This window comes from Peromyscus maniculatus, chromosome 14, assembly GCF_049852395.1.
Source record: "Peromyscus maniculatus bairdii isolate BWxNUB_F1_BW_parent chromosome 14, HU_Pman_BW_mat_3.1, whole genome shotgun sequence".
In the NCBI taxonomy this organism is placed as follows: domain Eukaryota; kingdom Metazoa; phylum Chordata; class Mammalia; order Rodentia; family Cricetidae; genus Peromyscus; species Peromyscus maniculatus.
Genome location: NC_134865.1, coordinates 87492674 through 87513172, shown reverse-complemented (window position 1 = coordinate 87513172; position 20499 = coordinate 87492674). Strand labels below are relative to the sequence as shown.

General features: G+C 40.4%; 2 pseudogenes; both read left to right on the top strand.

Moving 5' to 3' along the window:
• Window positions 1-3413: 3413 nt before the first annotated feature.
• LOC102908125 (immunoglobulin heavy variable 1-84 pseudogene) lies at window positions 3414-3871 on the top strand (annotated as a pseudogene).
• A 16285-nt stretch (window positions 3872-20156) lies between these two features.
• LOC121822621 (U6atac minor spliceosomal RNA) lies at window positions 20157-20264 on the top strand (annotated as a pseudogene).
• Window positions 20265-20499: the final 235 nt, after the last annotated feature.

Genomic DNA, 20499 nt, shown 5'->3' with positions numbered 1-20499 from the left:
GACCCCCGAGGCCATTCCTAACCCCATAAGAGAGGATCCTGTTTTATGTATAGGCCATGAGGAAGACCAATCTTTTCCTGCTATACAGGTTCTGTCAGCTCCAGTGTCCAGAAGGCCCTGAACGGGTTTTCCTTCTAGCTGTATCACTTTAAAGGGTCTATTGCATAGGCTTTGGACCCAAGCCACCAATTCATTAGAATCAGTAGATCCAAATTGATCCTGGCCTCTGTATCCTTTCATGATTGGAGCAGGCAGATTCACATAAGGTAATAGCACAATCTGAGCTATTCTCTGTCCCTTATGTAACTGTATGGTCTCCTTTAATGGTCTAATCATGACTTTAATGTCCCTCATTGTATCTGCATCAAGAACCCCTGGTAAGACCTCAAAATTTGTGGCTGTGTTAGATCTCCTTCCTAATATTAGCCCTACCGTTTGAGGCAGCAGGGTTCCCACTATTCCAGTAGATATGACTGCAACTCCGTCACAGAGGGACAAGAGTACATCCTCCCTACAGCTCAGATCCAATCCTGCACTCCCTGGGGTTCCTCGTGGCAGATCATAAATCGTAAATTCTGGGCCTTGAAGATTTAAAGCTTGCTTGTCCTGTTATACAGGATTCAGCTCCCTGTCCTCCAACTTCCCCTCTTTGAGTTCAGGCCTAAGGGGAAGCCCCTTACCTAGTTTTTTGACTGAGGTTCCTCTTTTAGGGGAACCCCCTCTTTAGTGAACTTTGACTTGCACTGATTTCTCCAAAGGTTTCCCTTTTCTACAACGAGGGCAAATCCCCGGAGGAGGCCGGGAAGTTTTTCCCCGTGTAGAAGGGCATTCTTTCTGCATATGCCCTGATTTTCCACACTTATAGCATGTTGAGGACTCATCATCATTACTTCCCCCAAATGCTTTCTTTACATAGGCGCTGAATCTCTGAACTTTCATGGCTGCAGCGTAGGCCATTCCTTGCACTACGGCTGGTGAGGCATCCAAACATGCTTTTATGTAGTCCTGTAATGACCCAGTTTTTCTGACAGGCCTAATCAGATCTTTACATAAGGTATTGGCATTTTCCCAAGCCAGTTGTTTTAGAAGCATATCCACCCCTTCAGATGGGGGAAGCATCCTATGGATAGCTTCCTCAAGGCGAGAAATAAATGCCTGATAAATTTCCTCGTTTCCTTGTATAATCCCAGATAATACAGTTCCCTTGGTCCCTGCAGGAGGTATCCTTCTTCAAGCTTCTAAAACATCTTTGGGGAGAGCAGTCTGAGACTGAGGGGTAGCATAATTTCCTGTCTCTAGAAGCATGTCTAGGGTAGGTTTAGTCCCCTTTTTCTTGGACATAGTAATGATTGTCTCTTTAGATCTGTCCTCATAATCAGTTCTCCAGAGAATATAATCCCCCGGAATTTCTCCCTGCTGGCTACATTTCCTAGGGCAGGATGGTGCTATGCAGCCTGCAGGAAGAGAAAAGATACCAATGATCTTATACATTGCAGATTCAAATATCAGTCTTCAGGTAAACATGTTCAAAAGCCCATGGATATGGATAGCCCTTTTAGATCCTAGGTCTATTGCTAAAGGTCAAGTTGTCAAACTTCCTTATATTACATATATTTACACCTAATAGATGAGTGCTGCCCCCAGCCTTGATCACACAAGCATTTTTGTGCTGTGTAATGATTAATGCAGACATTAATGACCTATCAATATTCTGAGAATGAGTAAATGAGTACTCAGCCACAGATGAGTTGTCTGTATTAACCTCACAACAAAGTGGAAGGACTATGATGTAAGCGAGATTGGAAAGAATGGAAGGTACAGAATATGAGTTTGCTAAACATGGAATTCTATCTTTAGGACCAGACATGGCCGTGGTACATAGAACTCACAGCAGCTATAGTTACCAGTTTAAGACCTAAACAGAACAAGCCATTCAAATTACAGCATGGGAGCCTATGAACTAGCTGATCAGGTAGAGGTGTCTACTGCCAAGCCTAGCAATATCAGTTTGATTGCTTGGACACATGTCTTAGGATAGAAGAATTGTATTCCATAAGTTGTCCTCTGAGGACCACACATACACTGGTGCATGTGTGTCCTGTTCTCACCACTAAAGATACTATAACAATTTTAAAAACTATTAAATGGATGGAGAGAAATTCCTGAGAATCCATATCAAGCTGAGGATCTATTGGCATTTAATGACTGATGAGGAAAATATAATGAGTCTTCTTTGGAACATCTCTGGAGGCTGCCTATGTACTAGGGAATAACCCCAGATATGTGTATATAAAAAGAACTGATGGGATTTGCTGTGTTATTAGTTAATGAAACAAAAGAGGTCAGGGATTTGGGAGAGAGACTTATTGGAAGGTTCCATGAAGAACCAGAGGGGCATAGTGGGTATAGATGTAATCATACTATATTATATACATGAATTAAAATTTCAAAGAATAAAATAGTGAAATGTTAAAATAACAATTTTATAATTTTTTTTAGAATTTTCATGTGAGTGTATTTTGTACACTATATAAATTTGCCCCATAATCTCTACCCTTCATTTTCTTTCCCCTCCCAATTTCCCTTTATTCTACTAGACAATTTCACTTATACATCATCATGTATTTGTTTGTATTCCTAGTTGTATACAAGTATGAAATATCTAAGAACTACTAATCATTTAAGGTTTGTGTTTCTGAGACGATCTTAATGAGTACATTTATCTCTAGTTGCATCCATTTTATATAACTGATGTAAGTATCATATTTCTTGCAAATGAAAAACTTCTGTTGTGTTGTTTATATAAACATGTTTTCATGATGAATTCCTCTGTTGACAGACACATAGTTTATTTCCATAATTTAATTATTGTGATGTTGCTGCAATAACCATTGCTGTGCAAATACTTCTGTAGTGTATTTTCTTTTGGTCATATGGGTGAGTTTCTTAGTATATAATCTGTCAGAAGGGATAATATAATTGCATATATCTGAAGGAGGCTGTAAAGTTCAAACTTAGCAGGCCTTAAATTTCCCATCACTGACCTGGTCATCACAGCCACCATCTGTACTTCAATCTCAAAACCTTGTAAAAAAAAATGGAGCAACTTTCTCAGGCCTACTGAGAGCTTAGGTCCTGATGTCACATCCTCAGCATCTGCACAGGGCTCAGGAAAGGAGCATGTTATACACTTCCTCAGAGAGGATTCAGAATTGGCTCTCAGCTTCTTGCTGCCTAACCTAGGTGTCCTCTGCCTTCTTCTCCCCCTGAACTAGGTCCTTATCTAAGAAGTATCCTGCTCATGAATATGCAAACTCCTGGAGACTTTGGTTGTAAATACAAGGTTGTGTAATCCCCTCAACAACAAATGATCTGTGTCCTCTCCACAGTCACTGAGCACACAGGTCCTCACCATGGGATGCAGCTGGATCATCTTCTTCCTCCTGTCAGTAACTACAGGTAAGGGGCTTTCCAGTTCCAAGCCTGAGGAAGGAACAGGGACTGAGGTGACAATGACATCCACTCTGTCTTTCTCTCCACAGGTGTCTACTCTCAGGTCCAGCTGCAGCAGTCTGGGGCTGAATTGGGGAAATCTGGGGCCTCAGTGAAGTTGTCCTGCACGGCTTATGGCTACACCTTCACAGACCACTATCTTACCTGGGTGAAGCAGATGCCGGAACAGGGACTGGAGTGGAATGCATGGATTATTCCTGGAAGTGGTGATACTGACTACAATCAGAAGTTCCAGGGCAAGGACACACTGACTGCAGACAAATCCTGCAGCACAGCCTACATGGAGCTCAGCAGCCTGACATCTGAGGACTCTGCAGTCTATTACTGTGTGGACACAGTGTTGCAACCCACATCCTGAGTGTGTCAGAAACCCTGGAGGAACAGGAAGCTGCCCTGGGACTGAGATGACAGAGAAGATTAGCCTGAAGACTTTCTTAGAAATAATCATACTGAGTGTCCCTTTGTCTGACAATTCACATTCTTATAGGATCTTTGTACTTTCAAAATACCACTAGTATTAAAGTGATGTTGATTCAGGATGCCCTTAGAATGCACCATAAACTGACCAGGTGTTTACAATTTACCACCTCCATTAATATGATTTTTTTTTTTTTGGTTTTTTTCGATGCAGGGTTTCTTTGTGTAGCTTTGCGCCTTTCCTGGAACTCACTTGGTAGACCAGGCTGGCCTTGAACTCACAGAGATCCGCCTGGCTCTGCCTCCCGAGTGCTGGGATTAAAGGCATGTGCCACCACCGCCTGGCTATTTTTTAAAAATAAACTATAATAGAAAAACTGTGTGTGTGTATATATATATATATATATATATATATATATATATATATATATATATATACATATATCTTACATCTAAGGGTCTGGAACTGTTGGCGGAGTAGCTGGGAATGAGTTATAATATCAGTTAGGCCAGTAAAAGACAAATCAACAGCTTGTGCACAAACAAAACCCTTTCACAGTCCAACTTGTTTTCCCTAAAACAAGAACAGGCAGTTTGTTGGAAGAGTTCCCATAGATTTGTGTAAGAATCAGTGTCACAGCACACATCTGATCTGTGTCAGAATCCCTGAAGGAGCAGGAAGCTGCTTTGGGGTTGAGAGGACAGGGAAGAATAACCTGAAGACTTTCGAAAAACTTGTGGTTAAGTACCGAGGAAAGGAACAACAGACTAAGGATTAGTTATATTACATGAAGAATTTCCTAGTCACACTGCATACAAGATTCAGAGAGCAGGAGTTTCAAATTAGTGAACTTGATCCACTCATTCTCTTGTTGATATCAATGTGAGCATTGTCTACCATAATTTAGTCATCACTTTGGAGTAAAAATATTTGGTCACATTTCACATCAATGTCTAATTTGTAGATGACCAATGTTGCTGTTGAATATTTATTAACAAGTGTTATTCATCACACCAGTTTGTGTTTATGAGCTTTTAGGTATAGGCTCTGAGATTAAGCAATGATCACTGATTCATATTCATAGTCTTCCTCAATCTCAATACCCTGCCTTGTAATCACAGCCTGTTACAGAACAGTGAACACAGTGACATGAGACATTCTCCTCCAGTCTTTGGGATATATGGGTTTCACAATCATCCTCAGTGCCTTGCTGAAGGCTATTTAGTAGTTAGTGTTGCTGATTCATGACATTTTCCCAGAGGAATGGGCTGCAGATGTTGTCTGTAACTTCCTTCAGAGGTAAGTTACAGAGAGGACACCCCAGAGATGCCCAGAAACATCTCAGAACTGGATTTTCCTGCATCTTAGATATCTGGACACTGAGGAAACCGTGTGCATCAATCTGTGAGACAATCAGAATGAAAAGATGTGAGCCTGTTTCCAGATACATTCTCTTCCCTGTGGAGGGCCTCCAGAATTGTGCAAGTGGTGCTCAGGTCCTCAAGTGGTGTTTAGAAGAGTAAAATACAGCACAGTTACAGTAGGGAGGCTCAAGGGTTAATTATCAATGCAATCAGTGACCAGCCAGAGAAGTGTAAATAGTCCACAGAGTAAAGAGAAAATCATAAAAAAGCTAGAAATCAATATATGATGTAAGTAAGGAGATATCCTGCTCACTTTCACATTTGTTGCAACAGATCAGCACATACTATAATCCCAATATTACTTTACCTCAGAAGAATAAACTACTAGCATCTATTTATATCTCACAGGCCCCAGAATTTTGTGAATGGATTACATTGTAAGAAGAGAAAATCTCCATACTATTTAGAAGGCATGCATTCCTGTCCATTGTAACCAATGATAGCCATTAGCATCTTATGTACTGAAGTTAAATGTGGCTTTATAGACATTACTTAGCCCAACAGAGATTCTAAAATGCCAAGAAAAAACCATCCAGTACCCTGAATTGTAGGGATAAGTGATAGAAGAGCAGATATGCAACAGACTGGTCCTAGATCCTTTTATGCTTCAACATTTGGTGCATCTGACCCATGAGCTAAAATTAAAGCAAAATATACATGACTAGCATTAATTTATGTAGTGTGCATTTTTGTGTAAATATTTTAGCTATATTTCAGACATTTAAACACACATGTACAGGTAACCCTGCATAGTGATATTTGATTCTCCCATTCCTGGGAGCATATTTCAAATCCATGAAAATGTTCAGCTTCTAAATAGGTTAACTAATACATGTCCTATCCAAAAATAAGAGGACTGTGAAATTGGAAAGATATACATGGGGAGATAAAAACTTGTAAATATATATATATATATATATATATATATATATATATATATATATATATATATATCCTACACCCATGAGGATTCTGGTCAAGGAGATCTCTCTGGCTTCATTCCTTTAAATGTATGCAAATGTAGTGTGGGAAACTGAGTCACAGCAGATATTTGATTCATTTCTACTTCCTTTTTAATGTGAGTATATTTTCTCATGGTATAATTGTTAACTTTTCTGTGAGTACTACAGTGGGTTATCCTCTTTCTGTTGACCCTTTTATCTGCATGTCTCTGCAATGCATACATGGATACATTGGGGGCTGCATCTAAGTTTATGACTCATTGTGGTTCTCTGACATCAGGTGCTCTGTCCCAGATATAGTCTGAAGAATGTAGTTTCCTGTTGTTCTTTATTGTTGTGACTTTACTACAAGTGGTAATTGCTAGAGCTGGATCCAACTGTCACCAGGGAGAAGGCTGGTATTGAGAGGGGCATTGATGATAGTATGGAAATATCTTAAAATCAAACTCTGATGTATCCAGTCAGCATCTCCAGATTAACAGCAATCATTTCTCTCCGAAGTTAAGCTCTTTGAACACTGAAGCTATTGGGATGTGTTACTGCTCAAGAAAGCCAGTGCTATACAAGTGTGCACTCCCTCCAACAATGGAGGAGTGTTCCCCTTGCTCCACATCCTCTCCAACATAAGTTATCATCAGTGTTTTTGATCTTATCCATTCTGACAGGTGTAAGATTGAATCTCAGAATTGTTTTGGTTTACATTTCCCTGATGAATAAGGATGTTGAGCAATTCCTGAAATGTCTTTTGGCCATTTGGGATTCTTCTGTTGGGAATTCTGTTTAGATCTGTAGTTCATTTATAATTGGATTGTTTGGTATTTTGCTTTCTATTTTCTTGAGTTCTTATATATTTTGGAGATGAGTCCTCTGTCAGATGTGGGCTTAGTGAAGATCTTTTCCCATTCTGTAAGCTTTCATTTTATCTCATTTATTGTGGCCTTTGCCTTACAGAAGCTTCTCAGTTACAGGAGGTCCCATTTATTAGTTGTTGCTCTCAGTGTCTGTGCTACTGGTACTATATTTAGGAAGTGGTTTCCTGTGCCAATGCTTTCTAGGCTAAATCCCACTTTCTCTTCTATCAGGTTCAGTGTAGCAGGATTTATGTTGTGGTCTTTTATCCACTTGGATTTGAGTTTTGTACATAGTGATAGATATTTATCTATTTGCAGTCTTCTACATGTTGACATTCAGTTATGCCAGCACCATTTGTTGAAGATGCTTTCTTTTCTTCTTCTTTTTTTTCATTGTACAGTTGTGGCTTCTTTGTAAATTATCAGGTGTTTCCAGGTGTGTGGATTAACGTTAAGGTCTTCAATTTGATTCCTTTGGTCCACATATTGGTTTTTATGCCAATATCAAGCTGTTGTTTTTACTATGGCTCTATAGTGGAGCTTGAACTCAGGGATGGTGATGCCTCCAGACATTCTTTTATTATACAAGATTTTTTAGATATCCTAAATTTTCTGCTTTTCCATATGAAGTTGAGTATTGTTCTTTTGATGTATGTGAAGAATTGTGTTGGGATTTTGATGGACTTGCATTGAATCTGTAGATTGCTTTTGGTAAGATCGCCATTTTTATTATGTTGTTTCCACCTATCCATGAGCATGGGAGATCTTTCCATTATCTGATATCTTCTTCAATTTCTTTCTTCAAGGACTTAAATTGTTTATCATGCAGGTCTTTCACTTGTTAGAGTTACTCCAAGGTATTTTATATTATTTGTGGCTATTTGTAAAGGGTGATGTGTCTCTTATTCCTTTCTCAGGATAATCATACTACAACTCACAGCTCCAAAGAAGATTGGAAAAAGTAGGACCATAAAAGGGGTACATGGATCACCTTGGGAAGAGGAAACTGAGGATATCCCGATGAGTAAACTGTGGATGAGGTGAGGGCACTAGAGGGTAGGGGATGGGGGATGAGAACATGAGGGAAAGGGATGGTCAATATGGTGGAGGGATGGAGTGGGAGAACAATGAAAGAGATATATTGATAGAAGAAGATATTATGGACTAAAGGAGAAACCCAGTGTTAGGGAAATTCCCAGAGACCAACAAGGATGACCCCAGATTAGATTACCAGTAATAGTATTAGATTACCAGTAATAGTGGTGAGGGTTCCTGAACTGGCCTACCCTGGTAATCACATTGGTAAATACCCTAATAGTCATCATAGAGCCTTCATCCAGTAACTGATGGAAGCAGATGCAGAGATCCACAATCAAGCACCAGTCTGAGAACTGGAAGTCCAGTTGAATAAAGGGAAGCAGGGTTATATGAGCAGGGGGGGGTGTCAAGATCATGATGTGGAAATCTACAGGGAAAACTGAACCAAGTCAAAGGAACTCATGAACTTTAGGCTGACAGCTATGGAACCTGCTTGGGACCAGACTCGACCCTCTGCATATGGGAGACAGTTGTGTAGCTGGGTCTGTTTGAGGGGCCCTGGCAGTGTGATCAGGATCTATCCTTGGTGCATGAGCTGTCTTTCTGGATCCCATTCCCTATGGTCTGACCCCTTGCTCACCCCGGTTAAAACAGAGAGGGGCTCGGTTCTGCCTCAGCTGAATGTACCAGGCTTTGCTGTCCCCCATGGGAAACCTTACCCTGTTGGAAGAAGGGATGAGGGGTGGGTCCAGGGGAGAAAGAGGGTGCGAGGAAGGCAGAATGAGAAGGGATGTCTTCTTGGTTCATAAAAGGAATTTCAAAAAATAATTAAAAATAGACCTTGCATCTTCAGTGTAAGTCATGATAAACCAACCTGCAGGGGAGCTCAGAACCAGCAAGTGGCACAATGGAGCCATGAATCCCCAGTAGAGATGAAGGAGACTCAGGGGACTCCAAGATCTTTCCTCTGTTCTCTCCTGCCCTGTTCTCACCACTAAAGATAGTATAACAATTTTTAAAATTATAACATGGATGGAGAGAAACTCCTAGGACCCACACCAAGGTGAATATCTATTGGCATTTATGATGGATAAGGAAAATACCTATGTGTATATAGATAGCACTGATTGGTTCATTGTGTTATTAGTTAATGAAACAAAAGTGGTCAGGAAGTTGGGAGAGAGACTTATTAGAAGGTCCCAAGAGGACAATTTGGGCACAATTGTTGTAGATATGATCATACTATAATTTTATACATGGGTTAAAATTTCAAAGAATACAAATTATTAAATGTAAAAATAACAATTTTACTTATGTTTAAAATTTTCATACACATGTCTTTTGTACACTGCATATATTTCTCTATAATATCTACCCTTCATTTTCTTTCCTTTCCTATTTTATTTTTATTATACTAGACAATTTCACTTATTCTTCATCATGTATTTGTATTCCTACTTGTATGTAAGTATGAAATATCTAAGAACTACAAATGAGAATCTCATTTAATGTCTGTGCTTCTAAGATGCTCTTGATGAATATATTTATCTCTAGTTGCATCCCATTTTCTATAACTGATAGTTTCCATATTCCTTGCAGTCGGAAGACTTCAGTTGTGTTGTTTATATAAACATGTCTTCTTGATGAAATCCTGTGTTGACAGATACATAGTTTATTTCCATAATTTACTTATTGTGATGTTGTGTAAATATTTATGAAATATGTTTACTTTTGGACATTTGGATGAGTTTTTTTGGTATATAATCTGGTGGAATGACAAATATCAATTGCATATATCTCTGAAAGGAGGCTGTAAATTCTCATAACTTAACAGGTTTTAAATTTCTCATCACTATCATCATCATCACAGTCACTAATCTGAAAGCCTTTTCACAAAGTGAAGCAACTTTCTCAGGCCTGAAATCTATTGAGAACTTTTGTCCTGATGTTACATCCTCAGGATCTGCACAGGGATCACAGAAGGAGGATGCTATACATTTCCTCAGAGAGGATTAGGACTTGGCCCTTGGCATCCTGCTGCCTGACCCAGGTGTTCTCTACCTCTTTCTTCTCCAGCAGGATTAGGTCCTTATCTAAGAAGTGCCTTGGTCATGAATATGCAAATTACTTGAGTCTGTGGTAGTAAATACTAGGAAGTCACACCTCAGAACAACATATGATCAGTCCTCTCCACAGTCACTGAGCACACAGGTCCTCACCATGGGATGCAGCTGGATCATCCTCTTCCTCCTGTCAGTAACTACAGGTAAGGGGCTTTCCAGTCACAAAACTGAAGAAGGGACAGGGACTGAGGTGACAATGACATCCACTCTGCCTTTCTCTCCACAGGCGTCCACTGCCAGGTCCAGCTGCAGCAGTCTGGTCCTGGGCTGGTGAAACCTGGTTCCTCAGTGAAGTTGTCCTGCAAGGCTTCAGGCTACACTTTCACTAGCTATGTTATGCACTGGGTGAAGCAGAGTCCTGGTCAGGGCCTGGAGTGGATTGGATGGATTTATCCTGGAGATGGTGATACTGACTACAATCAGAAGTTCAAGGACAAGGCCATACTGACTGCAGACACATCCTCCAGCACAGCCTACATGGAGCTCAGAAGCCTGACATCTGAGGACTCTGCTGTCTATTATTGTGCAAGAGACACAGTGTTGCAACCCACATCCTGAGTGTGTCAGAAACCCTGGAGGAGCAAGAAGCTGCCATGGGACTGAGATGACAGAGAAGATCAGCCTGGAGACTTGCTCAGAAATAATCGTTCAGAGTGTCCCTTTGTCTGTCATTTCACAGCATTATTGGGTGTTTTTCAACTTTTCAAAAGGACCCCTGGGAATAAAGTGATGTTGATTCAGGATGCCCTTAGAGTGCATCATGCCTTGACCAGCTATTTACCAGTGACCACCTCCATTGACATGATTCTTTTTTTTTTTTTTTTTTTTTTTTTGGTTTTTCGAGACAGGGTTTCTCTGTGTAGCTTTGCACCTTTCCTGGGACTCACTTGGTAGTCCAGGCTGGCCTCGAACTCACAGAGATCCACCTGGCTCTGCCTCCTGAGTGCTGGAATTAAAGGCGTGCGCCACCAACGCCCGGCTGACATGATTCTTTTTTAAGAAACTAAAATACGACAAGCTGTAGCAATGCATTATGATATAAATACCTCTTAAATCTAGGGCACTGGAACTTTTGATGGAGTAGCTGGGAATAAGCTACAATCTGAATCAGGCCAGTGAAAGACATATCAATAGCATGTGCACAAACAAAGCCCCTTTTAAAGTCCAACTTGGTTTCCCTAAAACAAGCACAGGCAGTTTGTTGGAAAGAGTCCCCATAGATTTTGGTGTAGATGATTTAACCTCTTCTATGAAACATCATTTAATGTCTTTTTAGTTTTGATACATCTGACCATGAATTGCTTTTGGTAGAAGTAATCAAATCTCTTTTTGTTTTAGGATTAGGGATGGAGCTGAGTGTCAGGTGGAGTCCCCAGGCTGTGGAGTCTGCTACTTTGGCAACAAGCTGGGCTCCTGCTCAGATAGCACTGGGGGAAAAGCAGTGGATTCCAAGCTGGGAATGTAGAGACCTGATCTTGTCATCAGCAGCCCTGGGTGCTCATTCCCCTGTTTCCCGAAATCCCATTCTCTTTGTCACCACTTCTATTTTGACATAGACTGGACCAGTGAAAATGCATTTTACATTTTGTAGGTATTTTAGAGGAACATTTACTATACTGAGAATGATAAGACAGTTTTAGTTTATATTATTTTAGAGGGAGATTTACTGTACTGAGGGTGATTAACAAGTTTGTGTTTATATTATTTTTCAAAGTAACCATTTGCTCAGTCTTGGTGCAGGGAGGAGGGGACCGAACCTGCCTCAACTGAATCTACCAGGCTGGGCTGACTCCCCAAGGGAGACCTTGCCATGGAGGAGGTGGGAATGGGGGGTCGTTGGGGGAAAGGTTGGGGGTGGGAGGAGGGAGGACAGGGGAATCAGAGGCTGATATGTAAAATTAAATTAATTATAAAATAAAATTATTTATTTATTTATAAATAAATAAATAAAATGCATAGGAGGCCACAGGGCCCATCCACAATCTGAGCCTTATGTTCCTCTGTGCCTTAATTTTGGCATGCTTTTATCAAATCAGCAATAATATGAGAATTAACAACTTAAGAATGAAACTTTTTACAGTTAAAAATTGCATTTTAATAAGCAGATGGAAGAGAAAAGGTAGAAGCAGTTTCTATATTATCTGCCAGCTGTTCTAAGCTTGTTGCAGAGAATGGACAAAGTCCTTAAGGGCTCTGCAGATTTCTGTCTATAGATGCCTGTGCGAGTGTTAATATGAGGAACTTTGTTCCAAATCCTTTTAGCAGCTTGGCTGCTTTGACTGTGATCTATTTGAGGGCTGGCAAACTGCTGGGCCACTGTTTGGAAGTTTCATTTTCTGATAACTTGATGATAAGTCATATTTATAGTGGTCCCTGCCTTTGGTTATGAGCAGCAGTGCACAGGCATTCGTCCATCCATTACTGAAGCCACAGACTAAACTGAGGGCTGGTGAGAATTTTTTCTTAAGGGCTTGTCAGGCTAAGGTATTATTTCATACATATTTGCCATAACATTTATTATTCCTGTAGGGAAAAGACCTTCAGCCACATTTTCTGTAACATCATTTTTGAGATCTTTCTTTATGGTTAATTTGGGGGAGGGTTCTGGACAGGATTCTTCATACTTCTTTAGTTACTGGAAATACAGTCTGTAATTGTCCTGCCTGAGAAAGTTTTTAAGATCCTTTGTGGGTAATGATAATTAATATGTTAACATAAAGAAGGGAAGTATTCAGAGAAGATGCAAGGAGTTTAGTAGGACGACATTATTTTTTTTCGGGATTCCTTTTCCTTCTGTGAAAATGTATTGCTAGCCTAAGCTGATTCCACGGGATTAAATATTTTAATGTAATTGGTCCCATAGAGCAGCACAACTTATCATTATTTTTTCCTCAATATTGTGAATGAGTCTCATGGCTGTGACCCCATAGATGTTTCTTAGTAACAGTCAATAGTTGATGAGTTTATCTTAATTATGCTTTTGCTCCATTTCATTTATGAAGTTTGGTAGTTGGGTCGAGCACATTAATAATAAACTCAGATTCATCAATACTGTTTCCACATCACATTACGGAAAGAAATCAAAGCACTTACCCTTGCATCCTTTAACCAAGAGCAAGCTTGGACTTAAATCTGCTACTTGACTCTTCCTGTGTTGCCTTCTGATTTCCCTTCTGTTGTAGGATCTGATTCTCTGTCTCTGTCTCCATCTCTTCCTCTGCACATCTCTTTCTCTGTCTCCCTGTGTCTGTGTCTGTGTCTCTCTTTGTCCATCTCTCTCTTTCTCTCTCTTTCTCTCTGTCTCTCTCTCTGTCTCTGTCTCTCTCTGTCTCTCTCTCTGTCTCTCTGTCTCTCTCTCTTTCTCTCTCTCTCTCTCCCTCCCTCCCTCCCTCCCTCCCTCCCTCCCTCTCTCTGCTCCTAACAAAGATCTTTGCTCTGTACTTATTGAACAGCACAGAATGCATCACACTGGGAAATAATTAGTGATATTAGACAGAAATCCTTAACAGAGTTTTACTAGGGATTAATAAATTTTTCAGCTTACTCAAATAATAAACAGTACTATGAACATCTTTTTTATTCAAACAATATCTGCATGGTATTTTCAACTATTCTCGATACTTATGAAATTTATTGAAACCTATATTTTGTGTTTCAGCAAATGGTTATCATAATACACATAGAAACACACACGAATTACTCTTCAGTCAGAGGGATGGAAGAGCACACAAAATAAGGTTAGAAGTATGCATTATCTCATTTTGTAAAAGTTGAATACAAGGGAAATCCTAGACAATTAGTGTTGGGTGTTACAATATTCTGTTAAAGGCAGCTTAAACAACCAGTATGAGTGTATAATAATGATTTCACTCTGAAGAATTTCAAAGTGTATTGTTCATTCTGGCTGTGTGGTCCAGAAAAGTTTCAGTCTCTTAGAGTGTAAGAGATGTTTTTATCATAATGTATTACCACAAAAGTATAATTCCTATAAGCTGATTAAAAGTACAATTAAAACATTTTTCATAGAACTCATTTATTGACACAACATATGTACATGTGAATTGTCAGTCGTTCTGAAATTATGCATTATGCAGTATTCCCTAGTATATTTGCTGCCTTCCCAGTCTCAGTCCTCTGTCCTGCACTCTAAAGTCTTTATAGAAGGTGGACCTACACTGATACAGCATCTTCTCTCACATTCCACTGGGTAGCTGGCAGTGACAATTCTATAGATCATGGGATTTTGGATAAATATGTGAATAACATCCAGCATGGAAAATGTGAATATTTGGTAATCTCAAGGTTTTGATTCAATAAGAATACTTGTTATCTCAGAAAAATAACATTTCATGCTCCTCTAGCAGGCATTCCCCCATGACAAATATCAATGTCATGTGCTTACTATGCATGCAACCATGTGGGGAATACATTGTGTCAGGCATGAAACCAATAGGGAAATTCTATGTTAAAGTTTATGCAAACCTATATTGAGTTTTGAACACTATTTCAAATACCAGTGATTTCATAAAACATCCTTCTGTCTTCCTCCTACTGGAAAGCAGGGATTTATTAGGAGGCAGGAGAATCTTCTACTTCAGGCTTCTGCATTGAATGGGACTCTCCAATGAACTGGGGAGGCATCTGTCAAGTGAGTGTAATACCTTGATTCAAGGACATGTCTGATATCTGTGGGGTGAGTCATTTTAAAGTATCCAGCACCTCATACTGCATGTGGGAGAGATCTCCAGAAAGAGTTCTGAATGTCTGAAAGATCAAAAAGTGAATCCCTGAAACTGAGATATGCTGTGGAAAATTTTCTTTCAAATCACAGATTCTACTATACTTTCTTCTCAGAAGAAGCAAAAGATTCCTTTCACTCTGAGTTCAAGCCTATGAGAGCTAATACTGCATAGTTATCATTCAGGGGTGCTATGTAAATCACAGTACTCCCTAAAAATATATTTTGAAGTACTTTGTACTGGGGATTCAAGGAAGAACATAAATTTCATTTTCTTGTTTGTTTTAAGCAATAACATTATTTTTGGTATAAAAATATCCATTTCAAATTTTCATTTGGTAAAATCTGAATATCAGTAGCATTATTTCATATTAAATAGTGTATTTTATGTATCATAGAGTAAATGATATTGAATCACAGATTTACACTCTGTGTGAGTTTATGAAGACATTTCTAGCAGACCTCATGGAGGACTCAGGAGAACCTGAGCTCTGGAATCTTTGTTTGTAAATATAGAGGTCTCAAAACTCAAATATTCCATTCTCACGATGGTGAAATGCATTCTTGGTAGAGGGAAGTGCACAGGTCTCTGCTCATAGGGGGCTGAGCAACTAGGATAGAGACAAATGTGTTTTTTTTTTCTATTTCAGCTTCCCAAAGTCAGGATTCCTGTCTGTCACCCATGGGTCCTTGATTAGTTTTCAGTGTGGTGACTGTCAAGGCATTTGGACCTGGCCTGCTAAACTCATCACATGGACTGTCTTCACCTGAGCTGTCTCTGACTGTTCTACTACAAGCTGATACTTACTGGCACTAGAGTTTCCAAGACTCAGAAAACAGGATACACTGTTGGGAAATGAAATTATTGTGGAGTCAGAAAACAAAACTCCTCCCTGTTCAGCCTCATCTCCACTTCCAGGAGACCTTATCCTATGTCAGCTAGAACCCTTTCCTTAAAAGATACAAGATCTGACAGAGTTAGTTAGTTAGTTAGTTCCTCAAATATATGCCACTCTCCTGGGAATCCTGAAGAAACAGAAATGATACAATTTGAAGGCCTTCTCAACTCACCCTGAAGACAGTTTATCTCATTAAAGAAAGAATTGCTCGATTAAAAACTCAGACCTAATCATCTTTTCTCATGGGAGGCAGTTTTCATGGCTCTTCATTCTGAGTCTCACCCCAAATCAGTATAGAGTGACGTGTCCTGGGGAAGAGGCAGGAATGGAGGCATGGGAGGACATGAAAGCGGGGCCCTAGAATGCAGTGTCTAGATTTCTGTCTGTCTTTGGGTATGCAAGGCATGGTTCCTGTATTACAGGAGGGCTACATGAAACACAGCCCACAGCAGATAAACTATAAATACAAACACAAAAGTTCAAAAATTTAAAACATTATTTACACAGAAATACAGTCTGTAGAATTTGTGCAGCTTTATTTTTCAACACTGGGAATCACACACCTGTTGTTTTCAATCAACAATTGAATCAGCACCAAGCTTCATCTATGAAACCAATTTCTTCAGTTTAATATCTGGATTCAACATTCATAAGCTTTGTTACTCTGTCTAAAATTATCAACATTGGATTATGATGTTCTCTGTGGAGCACATAAGGTATGGGGTGACTATGTTAAAAAACATGATAAGGTGGGACTTTGAATTATATCACAAATGCATAGTCGATAATTCTTTAATTTTTTTTGCTATTACTTAGTTTTGTCTCCTTCATCTACTCTAGGCATTCACATGTCTAATCCACCCAATGCAGAGTTCATAATAGAACAGCAGGGAATGCATACAAGGCCTCCCTGTGCTCTTGAAAACCAGCCCATCCCTGAGCCTGCAGCTCCTGCAGAGGAGCCCAGCACTGGATTCCCAAGTCTTCTCATTCAGTGATGAACACTGCACCCAGGCCACTCACCATAGCATCGGCTCTGCGCTGAGATTACCTTGCTGATTTCTAAAAAATTTAATTAAAATGGCTTTTTTTCTGAATTTTTTTTACCTGAGTACTGTACCCATCAATATCCACACTTGTATCCATCCCTCACTCCATCTAAAGTTCATTACTTCTTCACATTTAACTAATACTTTTACATGTGTGTATGTTTTTCTCTGTATGTGTAACATTTGAGCCCAGTTAATGTCATGTATATGTACATGTGTTTAGAGCTGACCATTGGGATTGAATAACCTATTAGGGAGCTTGTTCTTGGAGAAAGCAGGTTCTCCCTCTCTCAGCAGTCATTGATTACCTAAAGCTCTTTATTTAAGGGTGGGTAACTGAGAAGTTACCCCTACACTCTGGACATCTAGTTTAAGCAACAGTATTGTCAAGATTTCATGGTTACAGCATCTCTGTCCTGTTTATAAGATACCTTCTCACAGTGACATCCTAGTTCTGTAGATCTTACAATCTTCCTGTCCCCTCTTCCAGGATTTTCACTGAGCCTTAGGTGAAGGGTTTGCATTGAAGATGTAGCAACAGTATTTGGGCATCCCAGGGTCACTTGTTCTCTGCATGTTCATCTGATCTGGATCTCTGTAATAGTCTCCATCTGCAATTAAAAAACAAAAGCTTCTGGGGGCTGGAGAGATGGCTCAGAGGTTAAGAGCACTGCTTATTCTTCCAAAGGTCCTGAGTTCAATTCCCAGCAACCACATGGTGGCTCACAACCATCTGTAGTGAGATCTGGTGCCCTCTTCTGGCCTGCAGGGGTGTGTGCAGACAGAACACTGTATAATTAATAAATAAATAAATAAATAAATAAATAAATAAATAAATAAATAAATCTTTAAAAAAAAGCTTCTTTGAGGAGGGAGTGGAAGCTTTTATATGAGCGTATAAGGATAAGTTTTCTAACACACTTAGAAAATATATTTGTGTCTTTCAGGCAGGTCATCATTGTAGGTCAAAGGGGTTGTAGTTGGGTAGCTGTTTACATTTCTCCTTTGGTAGCATGCACAGTATCTTTTGTCAGAGCAACCAACCAATATCTGGTTGTAATTCTGACTGACCACCTAAGATTGGATCCATTCCCAGCAGAGCTCAGTTGCCCAAGAACCTGAAGACCACATGAGAAAAGGAAGAAACAAAGTGCTAAAGAGGCCCACAGAAATCCATAAAGATACCCCCACAATAGACTGCTGGCAATGGTCGAGAGACAGCCGGAACTGACCTACTCTGGTGATGGGATGGCCAAACACCCTAATAGTTGTGCCAGAAACCCCATCCAAGGACTGAGGAATCTGGATGCAGAGATCCACGGCTAGGCCCCTGGTGGAGCTCCTGGAGTCTAATTATTGAGAAAGGGGAGGGTTTATATGAGTGAGAATTGTTGAAACCAAGGTTGGATAAAGCATAGGGACAAATAGCCAAACAAATGGAAACACATGAACTATGAACCAAAGGCTGAGGTGCCCCCAACTGGAGCAGGCCCTCTGAATAGGTGAGACAGTTGATTGGCTTGATCTGTTTGGAAGGCATTTAGGCAGTGGTACCAGGTCCTGTGCTCATTGCATGAGTTGGCTGTTTGAAACCTGGGACTTTTGCAGGGACGCTTGGCTTAACCTGGGAAGAGGGGACTGGACCTGCCTGGACTGAGTCTACCAGGTCGATCTCAGTCCTCGGGGGAGGCTTTGCCCTGGAGGAGGTGGGAATGGGGAGTGGGCTTGGGGGGAAGGGGAGGGGGACAGGAGGGGAGAGAAAAAGGGAATCCGTGGCTGATATGTAGAACTGAATGGTATTGTAAAGTAAAATAAAAGGAAAAAAAAACAAAATAAAAAAAGGAACCCGAGACTAGGTAGACTATGGGAGAACCAAATACTACTGTTCTGCTAAAGGAGGAATGGAGATGGAAGATTCTCTAATGCCAGGCCGTCTGGTAACACTTGGTTGCAAGAATCTTGAAAAGGGGGAGACCTATTGTGTAAGAAATAGCAATGTCTACTCAGCATTGGAGAGAAGCACGGCCACTTACGATGTGGGAAAGAGCAAAGACAATACGATGTGAAGGGGAGGGATGTCACAGGAAGAGAGCAGGCTGTAGGGAAGAAGGGGCTGCACTTCCTAGTGGAGCAGGGAGGGGGAAGTCTCTAAAGGGCCATGTGGTACTTTTCTGTAAGAGCAGACCTAGCTCCTGGGGAGAGAAAGACAACTCCTTGAGGATCTGGAGAGCAGAAGAATGGGGCAGGGAAAGAAATGAGCCTATCTGGTGTCTTAGGGAAGTCACAGAAGAGCTGGGAGTTCCTTTGGGATGGGCAGGCGAAGGCCTGCATGTTGGATGGGGTAGGTCAGTCCTGGAGGTTCTAAATGGTAAACACAGGTCTTCAGTGTGTTTTAATTATTGACTAAAGAACAAACTCAGATAGTAGTTATATCTCTATTATAGTTCTTTTATTTTTTGAGAATCACTTTTTATTCTTTTTGCCTGCTGTACTGAGCTATTACCGCTTCATCCACATTTTGTAATTTAGTTTTAGGTATGAATTCACTATAGACATAACCTTATATAACATTGCTTAAATTGTCATATTTTAGTTTTTCTTCTTTTAATTTTCTATTAATTTATTGTATAAGTTCTGCTAAGACATCAGAGGAGTTTACATGTACAAAGAATAATAAAGGTGTGGCTTCCCATGGGGAATTAGCAAAGCCTGGTACATTCAGTTGAAGCAGGTCCAAACCCCTCTCCTGCATCAAGGCTGTGCAAGGTGGGACTATGGGCTCCAAAAAGCCCGCACATGCACCAGGGATAGATCCTATTCCCACTGCCAGGGGAGCCCTTAAACAGACCAATCTACACAACTGTCTTGCTTATGGAGAGGGTTGAAAGCAGAGAATGTCTCCCACAGCTTGGCCTGGTGCTTGGTTGTAGATCTTTGCATCTGCTTCCATCAGTTACTGGATGAAGGCTCTATGATGATAGTTAGGGTATTCACGGATTGCCAGGGTAGGCCAGTTCAGGTCCCCTCATTATTATTGCTAGTAGTCTAGTCTGGGGTCATCCTTGTGGGTTCCTGGGAATTTCCCTAGGACCAGGTTTCTCCCTTACCCCATAATGTCTCTATCAAGGTATCTCTTTCTAAAAAAAGAAAGAAAGGAGAGAAGGTTAGCACTCCCCTTGACAAGGATGGAAGAGGCCCTTGGGCCTAACAACACACATATGGCTAAGGCATTACCACCCACTTCATTCCTTCTTTTGACTTCCTTCCTTCCTTCCTTCCTTCCTTCCTTCCTTCCTTCCTTCCTTCCTTCCTTCCTTCCTTCCTTCCTTCCTTCCTTCCTTCCTTCCTATCTTCCTTCCTTCCTTCCTTCTCTTTTCCTTTTTCAGACACAACTCATGTAGCCCAATCAGAACTCAAACCTGTGATTCTCCTGCTCCCATCTCTTGCCTGTCATTCAGTGCTGAGGATGAACACATGAACACTT